Genomic DNA, 12,329 nt, shown 5'->3' with positions numbered 1-12,329 from the left:
GGTGAATGTGATCAGATTAAAAGCACAAGCAAAAACTGCAGTGAATGACTGAATTGCCTCATAAAAGGCTTGAATTGTGATCACCTTTCCCCCTTTCTGTAAGACTAAGATAATTTTAATCTTTACTCATTGGTTTGTTCCAAGATACTATACATTTTAGTGGCATTGCAATGCTGCCAGAATGTCTGTCCTTCAATACTGGACTAATAGCTCAATACAGTACTCAGGGTAGGCCATTTTTTGTGAGCTCTGTTGTTGCTTCTGATTCAGTGTTTTCTGCAGACATAAAAGGTATCCAGTTGCCCCCTCCCTAGACAATCACTCCTGTTTCTGTCTAGTCCTTGAAAATGTCCCATACGTGGTCAATACCTCTTTCTGATAAACGGAGGGCATCACAGGACTAGGTTATTGATTATGAGGATAAGCGTGCCCATTTAAATCTTACCTTTGATGACCCTTGGTAATTTAAGAGGCCAGCACAGGGCACATTGTAACATGGGGCGTATTTGGTGTCCTGTGGATTTCTGGCTCACCAGTCAATTGAGGGCTTTTTAAGTCTTTCCTCCGGAATACAAGACAGGTACAGTCATCTTATTATACATGTTATTAAAGTTACTAGGGCCTGGCGATGTCTGGACGACTTTGTGCTGCGTGAGCTGAGAGGTTAATTGGCAGGAATAATAGTATTATCAACACACATTAGTTAACAATGTTAAAAGGCCACAAACAGTATAAATATCTTTCTATCTGAAACTGTATAGCATTATACAGTTGTGCTCAAAAGTTTGCATACCCTTACAGAATTAGTAATATATGCACCATTTGTAAAGAAAACATGAGTGAGCAGGCAAAACGCATTTCTTATGGGATTCACATTCAGCTGTAGATCATAACAGAATGGCGCAATCATAAAACAAAACAAAAAAATGAACTGACCCCTGTTCAAAAGTCTGCACACCCTTAATTCTTAATTCTGAATTCATGAACCACATGTTTGAGATCTCCCCAGAGTAGCTCGATGATATTTAGGTCAAGAGACACTGATGGCCATTCCATACCTTCACCCTTTTCTGCTGTATCCACTGGACGGTCAACTTGGTCTTGTGCATAGGGTCAAAGTCCAAGAGCATCCTATGCGCAGCTTTCGTGCAGAAGAATGCAAATTGTCTTCCAGTATTTTCTGATAACATGCTGCATTCATCTTGCCATCAATTTTCACAAGATTCCCCGTGCCTTTAGAGCACCAACCCCCCCCAAAAAAAACATCAGTGAGCCACCACCTTGCTTCACAGTGGGGATGGTATTCTGGTCACTGTAGGCCTTGTTGACCACTCTCCAAACATGACGCTTATGGTTGTGACCATAAAGCTCTCTTTTGGTCTTGTCACTCCAAATTCTTTCAGGCAACTTGACCATGCTGCTCATTTTTGTTCAAGTATCGTCGTATTGTGCTCCTTGAAACAACCACACCAAAGCAGTCTTTCCAGAGCAGTCTGTATTTCTCCTGAGGTTACCTTTTGGGTTTTTCTTTGTATCCCCAACAATTATTTTGTTTGAAATCTTTCTTGGTCTAACTGACCTGGGCTTGGTATCAAGAGATCCCTGAATTTCCCACTTCTTAAGTGATTGAACAGTACTGACTGGCATTTGCAAGACTTTAGATATCTTTTTATATCCTTTTCCATCTTTATGAATTTCCATTACCTTGTTACGCAGGTCTTTTGACGGTACATTTCTGCTCCCCATGGTTCTGTATTTAGCCTGCTCAGTGCATCCACATGAGAGCTAACAAACACATTGACTATTTATACACAGACACTAATTGCAATTAAAAAAAAAACACAAGTGTGGGAAATTCACCTTTTAATTGCCATTTTCACCTGTGTGTGTCACCTTGTGTGTCTGTAACAAGGCCACACATTCATGGGTATGTAAACTTGTGATCAGGAATATTTGGTTGATTTCTGTTATCATTATGATTTAAAAAGGAGCCAAACAACTACAGTTAGGGAAAAAATTATTTGATCCCCTGCTGATTTTGTACGTTTGTTCACGGACTAAGAAATGATTAGTCTATAATTTTAATGGAGGTTTATTTGAACAGTGAGCGACAGAATAGCAAACATTTTATAAATTGATTTGTATTTTAATGAGTGAAATAAATATTCAACCCCTCTGCAAAACCTTACTTAGTACTTGGTGGCAAAACCCTTGTTGGCAATCAGAGGTCAGATGTTTCTTGTAGTTGGCCACCAGGTTTGCACACAACTCAGGAGGGATTTTGTCCCACTCCTCTTTGCAGATCTTCTCCAAGTCATTAAGGTTTCGAGGCTGACATTTGGCAACTCGAACCTTCAGCTCCCTACACAGATTTTTTTATGGGATTAAGGTCTGGAGACTGGCTAGGCCACTCCAGGACCTTAATGTGCTTCTTCTTGAGCCACTCCTTTGTTGCCTTGGCCGTGTGTTTTGGGTCATTGTCATGCTGGAATACCCATCCTGACTGAGGGAAGGATATTCTCATCCAAGATTTGACAGTACATGGCCCCGTCCATCGTCCCTTTGATGAGGTGAAGTTGTCCTGTCCCCTTAGCAGAAAATTACCCCCAAAGCATAATGTTTCCACCTCCATGTTTGACAGTGGGGATGGTGGCATTTCTCATCCTCCAAACATAGCGAGTTGAGTTGATCTCATCTGACAACCACACTTTCACCCTCATTCAGATGTTCATTGGCAAACTTCAGACAGGCCTGTAAATGTGCTTTCTTGAGCAGGGGAACCTTTCAGTCCTTCACGGCGTAGTGTGTTACCAATTGTGTTTCTTGGTGACTATGTTCCCAGCTGCCTTGAGATCATTGACAAGATCCTCCTATGTAGTTCTGGGCTGATTCCTCACCGTTCTCATGATCATTGCAACTCCACGAGGTGAGATCTTGCATGGAGCCCCTGGCCAAGGGAGATTGTCAGTTCTTTTGTGTTTCTTCCATTTGTGAATAATCGCACCAACTGTTGTCACCTTCTCACCAAGCTGCTTGGAGATGGTCTTGTAGCTCCCTTTAAGAGTATGCTCCTAATTTCAGCTCGTTACCTGTATGAAAGACACCTGGGAGCCAGAAATCTTTCTGATTGAGGGGGGATCAAATACTTATTTCACTAATTAAAATGCAAATCAATTTATAACATTTTTAACATGCATATGTATTTGTTGTTGTTGTTATTTGAACAGTCTCTCACTGTTCAAATAACATACCATTAAAATTATAGACTGATCATTTCATTGTCAGTGGGCAAATGTACAAAATCAGCAGGGGATATAAAAAAAATCCATCACTGTATGTGATAAGAAATGGCTTCATATGATCACTGTCCTTAAATAAAATAAGTTTTTTGCATGATGAGTCATATTTTCAAAATCAATGCCAAAATGTCACTTTCTGCTAGGGTATGCAAACTTATGCGCAACTGTATAAAACAAATATGATCCGTTTTGAAACTAATAGTTAAATAGGAGGACGACTTATTGAATGATGTTGATAGCTTAGCCTGGGTATGGCACTCTTTAGTGGCATATAAATAAAACCAATTGGACAAATTATATAAGATTCCCTTTTCAAAAGCTGTGAAATACTCCTTTTTTTTTTTTTTTTTAAATATGTAAACTAGTGGGTACATTTGTTTTCCCTTCTGGCTACTTTCCAGCTGTTTTTTTTCACTGTCTTAATATACAGGTTTATGCTATGTCATAAAAGAGAGAGAACCTGATGTTTGACTTGGTGGTAAAAAAAGCACTTCCTCAATATTGACAGCTCTTCCGTTTTAGGCTGAATGATAAAAGGTGAAACTACCTTGTTTTTATAATCAAGCCACCTTATTTTTTATATTAAAAAAAAACTAGCATGGTAATTTGTTTGATATATTTTTGTTACCCAGCACAATGGCAGGATGTTAAAACTTTAAATAACATTACAAATAGACTCTTCAAGTTCAACCTCTCCTGGTAACATTTATTGCAACTGTATGCCTATGTGTAATTCTAGGTTTAATTTGGTATTTCCAACATTTACCCTCACTTCCTATTTTGTAATTTTTATGCTATTATCTCAGTATAAAAGTATTAAACGAATAAACTGCTTATATCGAATTCCATTATGCCATTTTTCATTGATTTTGATGGTTGATGATGAAAGGCAAGAGTGACAAAGAAAAGTATATCCGATCTTGGTCCTTTCTTATTATATGATCTTTTGCAGTCGGTTAACATTCTAAATACCAAATACAGAATTGTTCAAACATGAAGTATTAGGTCTAGGGCAGATGGGGAAATACAGGAATAGATAATTTGGTATGATGCTCTGCTTTTTGCTCTTTGGAATCTAATGTAGGCTAGGAAAACATATTTTTTGACATTGTGATGTTGCAATCGTCGATTACATTGTCCTTTTCCCGCGGGTTAGACCTATAGGGATGTGACAAAACCAAATTTTGGTACCTTCGCAACAAAAAGTAAATTATAAAATTTTCGGGAAATGACTTTCCTCGAAATCAAATATTATTGCATTTTTCTTTGCCTCGTATCATGCCTTGTTTGGGTCCCTTTCTAGAATGCACTATGAACAATGATTGGTTAAAATAGTACCACACCACACAGAGGGTAAAAGGTGTGGTACAAACACATTTTAATGTGAGAAGAAGCAAATATTGAAGCTGGAAGAGTGACAAAGATGACAAGCAAACGTTTTCATATGATACTATGAATTGAAACTATTTTTGTGTACTGGCCCGAAGTTAGGTCTTCCTGAACCCTGGCCAGTGGGCCATCATGTTGAACCCTGGAGTATAGCATGCTCAGTTAAAGGCATGAATATATAAAATTTGTGCAAGACAATTTGTCGTTATTAGAAACTGAAGATAGCGAAATATAAAAAAAAATACTTTTTCCTCTGGTGATATCTGAACACTGCACTCTTGCAGTTATTTGTAAAGCACTTTGTGACAACTGCTGTTGTAAAAAGGATTTTGTAAATAAATTTGATTGATTGATTGATATTTGTGATGGTGACTTTTTGCAAAGATTAGAATTTTTTTTGACATGTTCAATTATTCTGCAGTTAACTCCATATAACTGAACATGTTTTTATTGGTGGATCACGTAATCGGAGCCTGCCAAATAGAGCGTATTTCTCTGGCTGAGTAACTGACTGCCCATTATTAAATAGCATAGTGGTTAAACGTAGACTGCCACCCAGTAGACCGGGTATCGAATCTGGCTAGGGGCATGGAAAAATAGTTTATGACAAGCAGGCTACAAGCATCAGTAGCTACATTCAGTAAACCAAGCAAAAGGAAATTACAGCTGCATCGGCTGAACTGTTCGCAGGAAAGTTTTCACAAATTTGGTCCTGTTTACAGACTTTTGAATCCACAGCTAAAATACACTAGTATCTAATGCCATTTGTGTCATTGCGTCTCAAAATTGACAAGTTAAATAACACTATTTAACAAGCTGAATTTACCTATTGACCAATCACCCTAGGGATTACACATAGGAATTACACTATGATGCGTTATGAAAATATCAGTGATTCATCGGTATGTATGTAATGATGCCGAGACAATTGTTGCACACCTGTCATTGCAGGAAATGCAGCCTACAGTACTTTGGTCATGGCTTAAAGGAAGGGATTAACTACCATTCCCATTCTCAAAGGTAGCTTGGACTGCTGGCTAGAACAAAACTGTTGTTCCCCACTGACAAAAGATAGCTAACAGGGATTAGCTTCTCCACCATTTTTTCCCTTCATAGCATTTCTGTATTTTCCCTGCATGGTGAGTGAGGTTCACGGGCACTGCTGACGTCTCTGCTGTTAGATATTATCAATTATGTATAGTGGAAAAATAATAGAGTACCCAGTCGTATCAAGGGAAAGATGCATTCAGGTTTTTTTGGGAATTGTAATAGTTGTCTTCACAAATGTTTCATATCAACCTTATCACAAAATTGTGTTTCTCATGTGTATACATACAAGATAGGTGTGTCTACTTAAAACAATGCATTTAAATTCAAGGCCCACAGGCCACTTTCCCACAGTTCAACCCCAAGCCAAATGGTCAATGTAAAGTTCACACATTCCTGAGGTTGACAGAGCGTGACTCCCTGAGAATCTAAAAACAGATGATCAGTTGTCCCTTAATGTCTAGACATGTTCCATTTGTAACAAAACATACATTCATAGTACAATCAGAATACTACACAATCTAGGTAGAATTCCGCTCCATTGAAAATGAATGAGCCGCCCGTGCACTGCTTGCTGTTTGAAACCATCTATAGCACCTAGGCCTATATTTTGAGATTTTATGTCAAATGGTTTACCTAATATGGTGAAATCACTGTTTTATGTTATCTTATGATCTCCCACTCATTCTAGCTATGAAATCGATTTTACGTTGTAGTCTGCCCAGACAATCTAGATTAGTGTTTCTGGTTGGCCCAGACTAACTTATCATAATAATAATACTAATAATAATAATAATAATAATAATAATAATAATAATAATAATAATAATAATAATACTACTAATAATAATAATAATAATAATAATACTAATAATAATACATTTTATTTATATAGCGCTTTTCTTGGACTCCGAGTCACTTTACAATGTAGGTAGATTATAAAAACAAAACAAACTAGACAAGATTCAGACATTGCAGAATTTATTAACAGAAAGGCATGGCTTAAAGTTGTAGACAGATGATGCTAGATCCGCAGGTTAGCTAGTCAAAATCAATGTGTCCTGTTCTACAGTCTGCCTGAATGTCTTGCATTCTAAACTTCTGCCTATTGACTTTTTAATTGTTCAGTAGCATAGTGGTTAGAGACAGACTTACAAGTATAACTTCTTGATTGGAATCCCTGCCTTCACTCTTTTTTGGTAATTACTGGTGGACGTCTGTGTGCAACGTCCTTGGTTAGAACCCCTGGTTTATGTTTACCTTTTTACCTTTAACACACAGCTTAAATGATATTGTAATGCCTTATTGATAATCTCATTGTAGCTATGAAATAAAATTATGTTCCAGAAATAAATAGAAAGATATATCTTCATGGTTCCCATAGGTTCTGGTGCCGAGTTAAAAAATGCAGAGTTAAAATCCAGAAATAGGACCCTTGCATAGGTTTTTGGATTATCAACATGTTGTAGGATAAGGTTCCGGCCCATATTCACATGCTGTTATCAAGTACATCATCACCAACAGGAACCAAGTCTTGACCACTTCTCACCACAAAGATGGCCTTGGCCCATAAATAACTGCTTTTCAAGCCCCCTCCCTGGCTCACTTCTACCCATTGGCTGGTTAAACTTTCTTACCTAGTTTTTCTTTTTTGATTATAGTATAAAGCTCATATCTTAACAACTCTATTTATACAAGCTTTTCACCAATGCAAAAATTGCCCAACATTAACTGGGGACATCTAAGCTTCGAACATCTGTTAATTGCAAACTGCCCTATCTGAACTGCACTTCCATGTTACAAAGCTGATCTTACAATTCAGCAGCATCTGTGTTCCCCGTCGTAGCACCCTCAACACACTTGTGCCGGGAGCCGTTACTGTGATGGTGATTAATAAAGAACAGCTCATGACATTACATCATCTCTAGATTCATAATTAATGTAAAAATATGACTAAAGAAGCTTAGCACCTGCAGCCAAATGAGTCATTTTCATACATTCGTGACGCTAAAAAACATTTCCATCATGTTTTGGTCCCACATGTTTTTCATATCTTCACCATTTGTTGTTTTATTCAAGCACAGGATGTCTCTGAATGGTTCCCACTGCTCTTGCCTTTGGATTATATGCATGGTTTTCGTTGTGGCTTCCTCATTATTATTTTTTGCTGGAATACACTGGGAGAAAAGTGAGTGCAGCAGATTTGTTAGTTTGATAAAAGGTGGGAAGGGATGCCTTCTCGCCCAACATTTTCTAGTTGCCATTATTGTCTTGTTAACTTTGTTAACAGTCCTACTGCTTCATGGACCATCTTGCAGACTCATGGGAGGAGTGAGCCATGGGCAAGGTGGGTATGAACCTGCCTAGGCAAGAGTCTTTGTATTGTTTTGGTCCTTTTTGAATATCAGCTAGATTTCAACGTAGTGGTGGGTGGCGTAAATGTTTTGATAAGGTAAAAAGATGTCAGACCAGCAAGCATCGGTGTAGTGTGTGGGTCTCTCTTTGTCTTTCACCCGAGGCACTTCCTGTTTCATCACTGTAGCCAGAGTTCCTCAGGGTGTTGTGCTCCCAGAACAGATACTGTCATTTGTCAGAACAAGCCAGTTGGAGGGAGAGATCCGCCCCCTGCCTCAACCTAGAATTTGTATCTCCCACGTGGGCTGCAGTCAAGCGATCTAACACTAAGCTGCTTCTTCATCTGGTATATGATGTTAAATGCATTCATTCGTGAGTGATGAATTGGGCTAAACCACTGCTTCTGCTGTTTAACAGTTTTGCGGTCAATTAATCTTGGTTGCGGTATCTCTTGGTGTCCCGCATAGGGTGGTCCCAGTTGGCTCTGCGCCATTGGTGATGGGTTGGACCGGGCTGCCTTGTTTTGTTGCCTTGTGTCATGTTGGACGCCTTCAGGGTTTATTGTGGTTGTTGGCCACAGAATGCGCTCTCCTATGGGAAGCTGATTAGGCAAGGCCGTCACACTAATTGGGAAGGAATACAAATTTGTAAAAATAAAAAGACAGATGTAGTAATTGACAAATATACACCCAGTTAAATTAATAACTTTTGCTCAACCTCATATTTGTCTCTAAACATTGCCTAACCAGACACAAGTTTTTGCCGGACCGCGTAAGCAGAGCCTGCCTAGAAGAGCGAATGTCTCTTACTGAGTGAATGCCTGACTGACTAACTAACCCTTGCTAAATAGGGTACTGGTTTGAGATGTTGTTTTATAGTCCGCAGGTCCCTCGTTCGCCTCCCGGCACTATCAAAACATTATGCCTCAGGATTTGTTCAGGACAGACAAAAGCTTATTTAGCTACAACCTTCAGTAGCTACGTAATACCAAGCCTAAAATAACAGTTCTGGTGGATATTAGGATATTCAGGATATACAAACACTTCGCTGGCTACACGATTCTTTTGTCTTTTCACTTGATGAAAAAGTCAGTTATTGTCACCTATATTGATTGATACAGTAGCACTGTCATTCACAAATGGCTAATAAGCTGTTAAAATGGCCCGTGGCTAAAAGCCATACAGTTCAAAGATGCTATTTGTGGTGGAGGAAAACTTAATAAGAAACGTTAGTCAGTTTAACACAATGGATAATGGTGTCTAAGGAAATATTCAAACTTGGCATGATGTTAATGCATGACAAAATTATATAATGTCAAGAGGCTATACTGACACCTGGCAAACATACTGTAGTAGTGTAGTGGTTAAAGACACAGCCTTTCACGTGGGCGACCTGGGTTTGAATCTCGGGAGGGCAACACCATTCAACTCTTTTTATTGCGGGCAGGCTGAACTAGGCTTGCCTGGTTTCTTGTTAACTTTACAATTTGTGTTTAGAAAATAAAGACACATGACATGGAAAACTGTATTGTTAACCATGTGAAAAAAATGCATCCCCTGGAAAGTTGCCTTCCTTTATTTTTATTTTTAGATATTTGTACCTATGGATATGCAAACTTCACTTCAACACTATTGACAGATCATTTTTAAAATTACACCGAAAGATTCTAGTTAGCAATCATGAACAGAAATCCAGAGAAATGTGTTTTCATAGTGCAGAAAATGTTCACGCCTATCTTTAATGGCCGGCGTTGCCCCCTTTGGTTGAAATAACTTGTACAAGAACAATGTAGCAGTTTTTTGTAATGGAATAGTTTAGTGTAAATATTTTGACAGGCCGCCTCACATTATACACAGGGAATTCATGTTTGACTAAATGATGGCAAGGTGGCCAGGTCCTGAGGCAGCAATGCAGCCCCAACCAATAATGCTACTGAATGTACCCATCCATTCACGGTTGGAGTGAGGTTCTTTTGTTCAAAGGCAGTGTTTTATTTTTGCAAAAAACTGCCAGCGGTCTACTGTGTGACTTGTGACACACAGTAGAAGTCTCTAATGTCAATGGAAGGTTGGCACCTCCCTAGTGACGCTATAAGGATTTTCTAATCATTTGCACCTGTTGTGTTCCACTTAAATCAGATCTGATTGTATGTGATGGTAATGTTAGGGGTTTACTAACTTTCTCCATGTAAGGAAATTGCTTTTGTGTTTATTTTTATTATTTATTTTAGCATTACCTTTGTGTGATTTATTCAGTTGGATTACCTTACCAATGAAATAGATTTGAATTCCAAATACGTTTTTTTTTTTAAAGAGAATTACACTTTCCTGGGTGTGTGTGTAATTTTTCACATGACTGTACATGGTGGCACTGCAGACAAGTGCTTAATGTCCATCAATGAGTCTGCTGCACCTTTCTCTTGGCATTTGGCCCACTTTTTAGCAGCGAACTGTTCTTCGTCTACAATGTTTGTGCTGTGCCCTTTACCGAGTGCTGTTTTCAGATATCGCCTTAGGTTTTACACTGCAAAACAGTCCAGCATTTCTGCCCCATTAATTTTAGGGGCACATCATTCATTTTAGGGAAGTGCAATATTTTAATTGAATGCTTTTTCAGTATGGGCTGTATTGTGTTTAGTAGTTGAACAATTTGGTCTTTGAAATACTTGCAATGATATATTTTAAGTCGTTCTGAATAAAGGATCAAACTTAAAAATACATTCTGGTATTCTTAAACTACTCTGGGCATTGGGCCAACATCATCACTTCACTCTCAGAGGCGGTTTTCACACAGGGGAGCCTGATCAGCACGTTTTGTCAGCAATCAGCCTCTTATTGTGAATGTAGCAATGCTGCCAGATTTTACATTTGGAATCTTCAATTCACCTGCACTACGCATGCTGCTCATGAGTCTCTGCACGAGGGCCAAAACCCACAGCCCTGATACAGTACTCATGGAGACCTGGGGTGGGAGCGAAGAGTTGATGTTGAGATTTCAGACGTTCTCTCCATCTATCAAGCCAGGTTCTCTATCAGCTTCCGCTGAACAACACTTAACCCAAAAAGGACCTGAATAACAGCTTTCATTCTTTGCTGTCTGAATATTCACATCTCTCCACAGACTAGAAGCACATTTCCCTAAAAGTTAACGGAAGAGCTGATTCAGAAGGATTGGAATAATGTTATTGAAGTGGCTCTTCATTTCAGCATGGCTGAATACTAAAATAGGCAAACACTGTACCACACATTAGATTCATGCATTATTCTGTGTCAGATGTGCAAGAAATCTTGGTCCAGGGGCTCTCACTATATATTTATATTGGGTATTTATCTGCACTGAATTGCACATAGTAAATCCGACAGGGAACATATGTTAGTCAGTGATTCGCTGTCGTCTAAAGAGTAGGTCTTTTTTATATTTATTTTATTTGTAAAGAGTAGGGACTTGCGATATGAAGCTTATTTCATGTCTTGGCGCCACAGGCTGCTACATGAAAGCATGCCACTGCCTCCCACATTATCAAGTTCTCAGCATGACTGAGCTAGCAAGGCTAGGGCCTCTGACGAATGAATGGATGGCTACAGGACACAGCGTGTCCTTTCTAATTACCCATGGCATAAAATGAGTGACCGGATTCATAGGGCTGCTATGGGTTGAAACTCAGTCGGGTAGGCAGAATCAGTGACGGTTATATGCTTTTCCCACCAAAAAATTGCTCCTTTTGTCATGATCCAGATTGATGACATGGGCTGGAAATGCTGAGTTAAGTGGATAGATTACCTGGCCCGCATTTGTTGTATATATCTCTTATAGATGGTGCTTTTCAGGGATGAGAATCTCAACACTGACCAATATGAGTTTTTAGGATATCTTCAGAACATTACAAAATGTTTGCCTGAAGTCATCAGGCCTGTTACGATTCCCAGCAGGTTTTGTTTACTTTTTGGTTTTTGTCCTGGGGACAATCCTGTGATGTTTTTAGGACATCTCTGGGATGTTTTGACATGGTCCCTGTAGGTGCTATCTACTTCCTGATTTGAGCAGAAGTATGAAGTAAACAAAAATATATTATATACATTTTAACATACAGTGCCTTGCGAAAGTATTCAGCCCGCTTGAACTTTTCGACCTTTTGCCAAATTTCAGGCCTCAAACTAATTTTTAGTGAAGAATCAACAACAAGTGGAACACAATTATGAAGTGGAACGAAATTCATTGGATATTTCAAACCTTTTTAAC

General features: G+C 38.8%; 1 protein-coding gene across 2 annotated transcripts in view; it reads left to right on the top strand.

Annotated features, from left to right (window-relative positions):
* The window catches only part of LOC105010717 (serine/threonine-protein kinase 32C), a 105,036-nt gene that overhangs the window by 20,438 nt on the left and 72,269 nt on the right, over positions 1-12,329 (top strand). Inside the window, exon 1 of one of the 2 annotated variants that reach the window (XM_034292923.1) lies at positions 8,063-8,082. The exons of the other annotated variant lie outside the window; for it this stretch is intronic. The gene's annotated coding sequence lies outside the window, so the exon portion shown is untranslated. Of the gene's footprint in view, positions 1-8,062; positions 8,083-12,329 lie in introns of those variants that run through there. 2 annotated transcript variants of the gene reach the window in all.

The sequence above is a fragment of the Esox lucius genome, chromosome 6 (assembly GCF_011004845.1).
Source record: "Esox lucius isolate fEsoLuc1 chromosome 6, fEsoLuc1.pri, whole genome shotgun sequence".
Lineage (NCBI taxonomy): Eukaryota > Metazoa > Chordata > Actinopteri > Esociformes > Esocidae > Esox > Esox lucius.
Note: the sequence above shows the minus strand (reverse complement) of the source record. Positions and strands in the feature narration are given on the sequence as shown.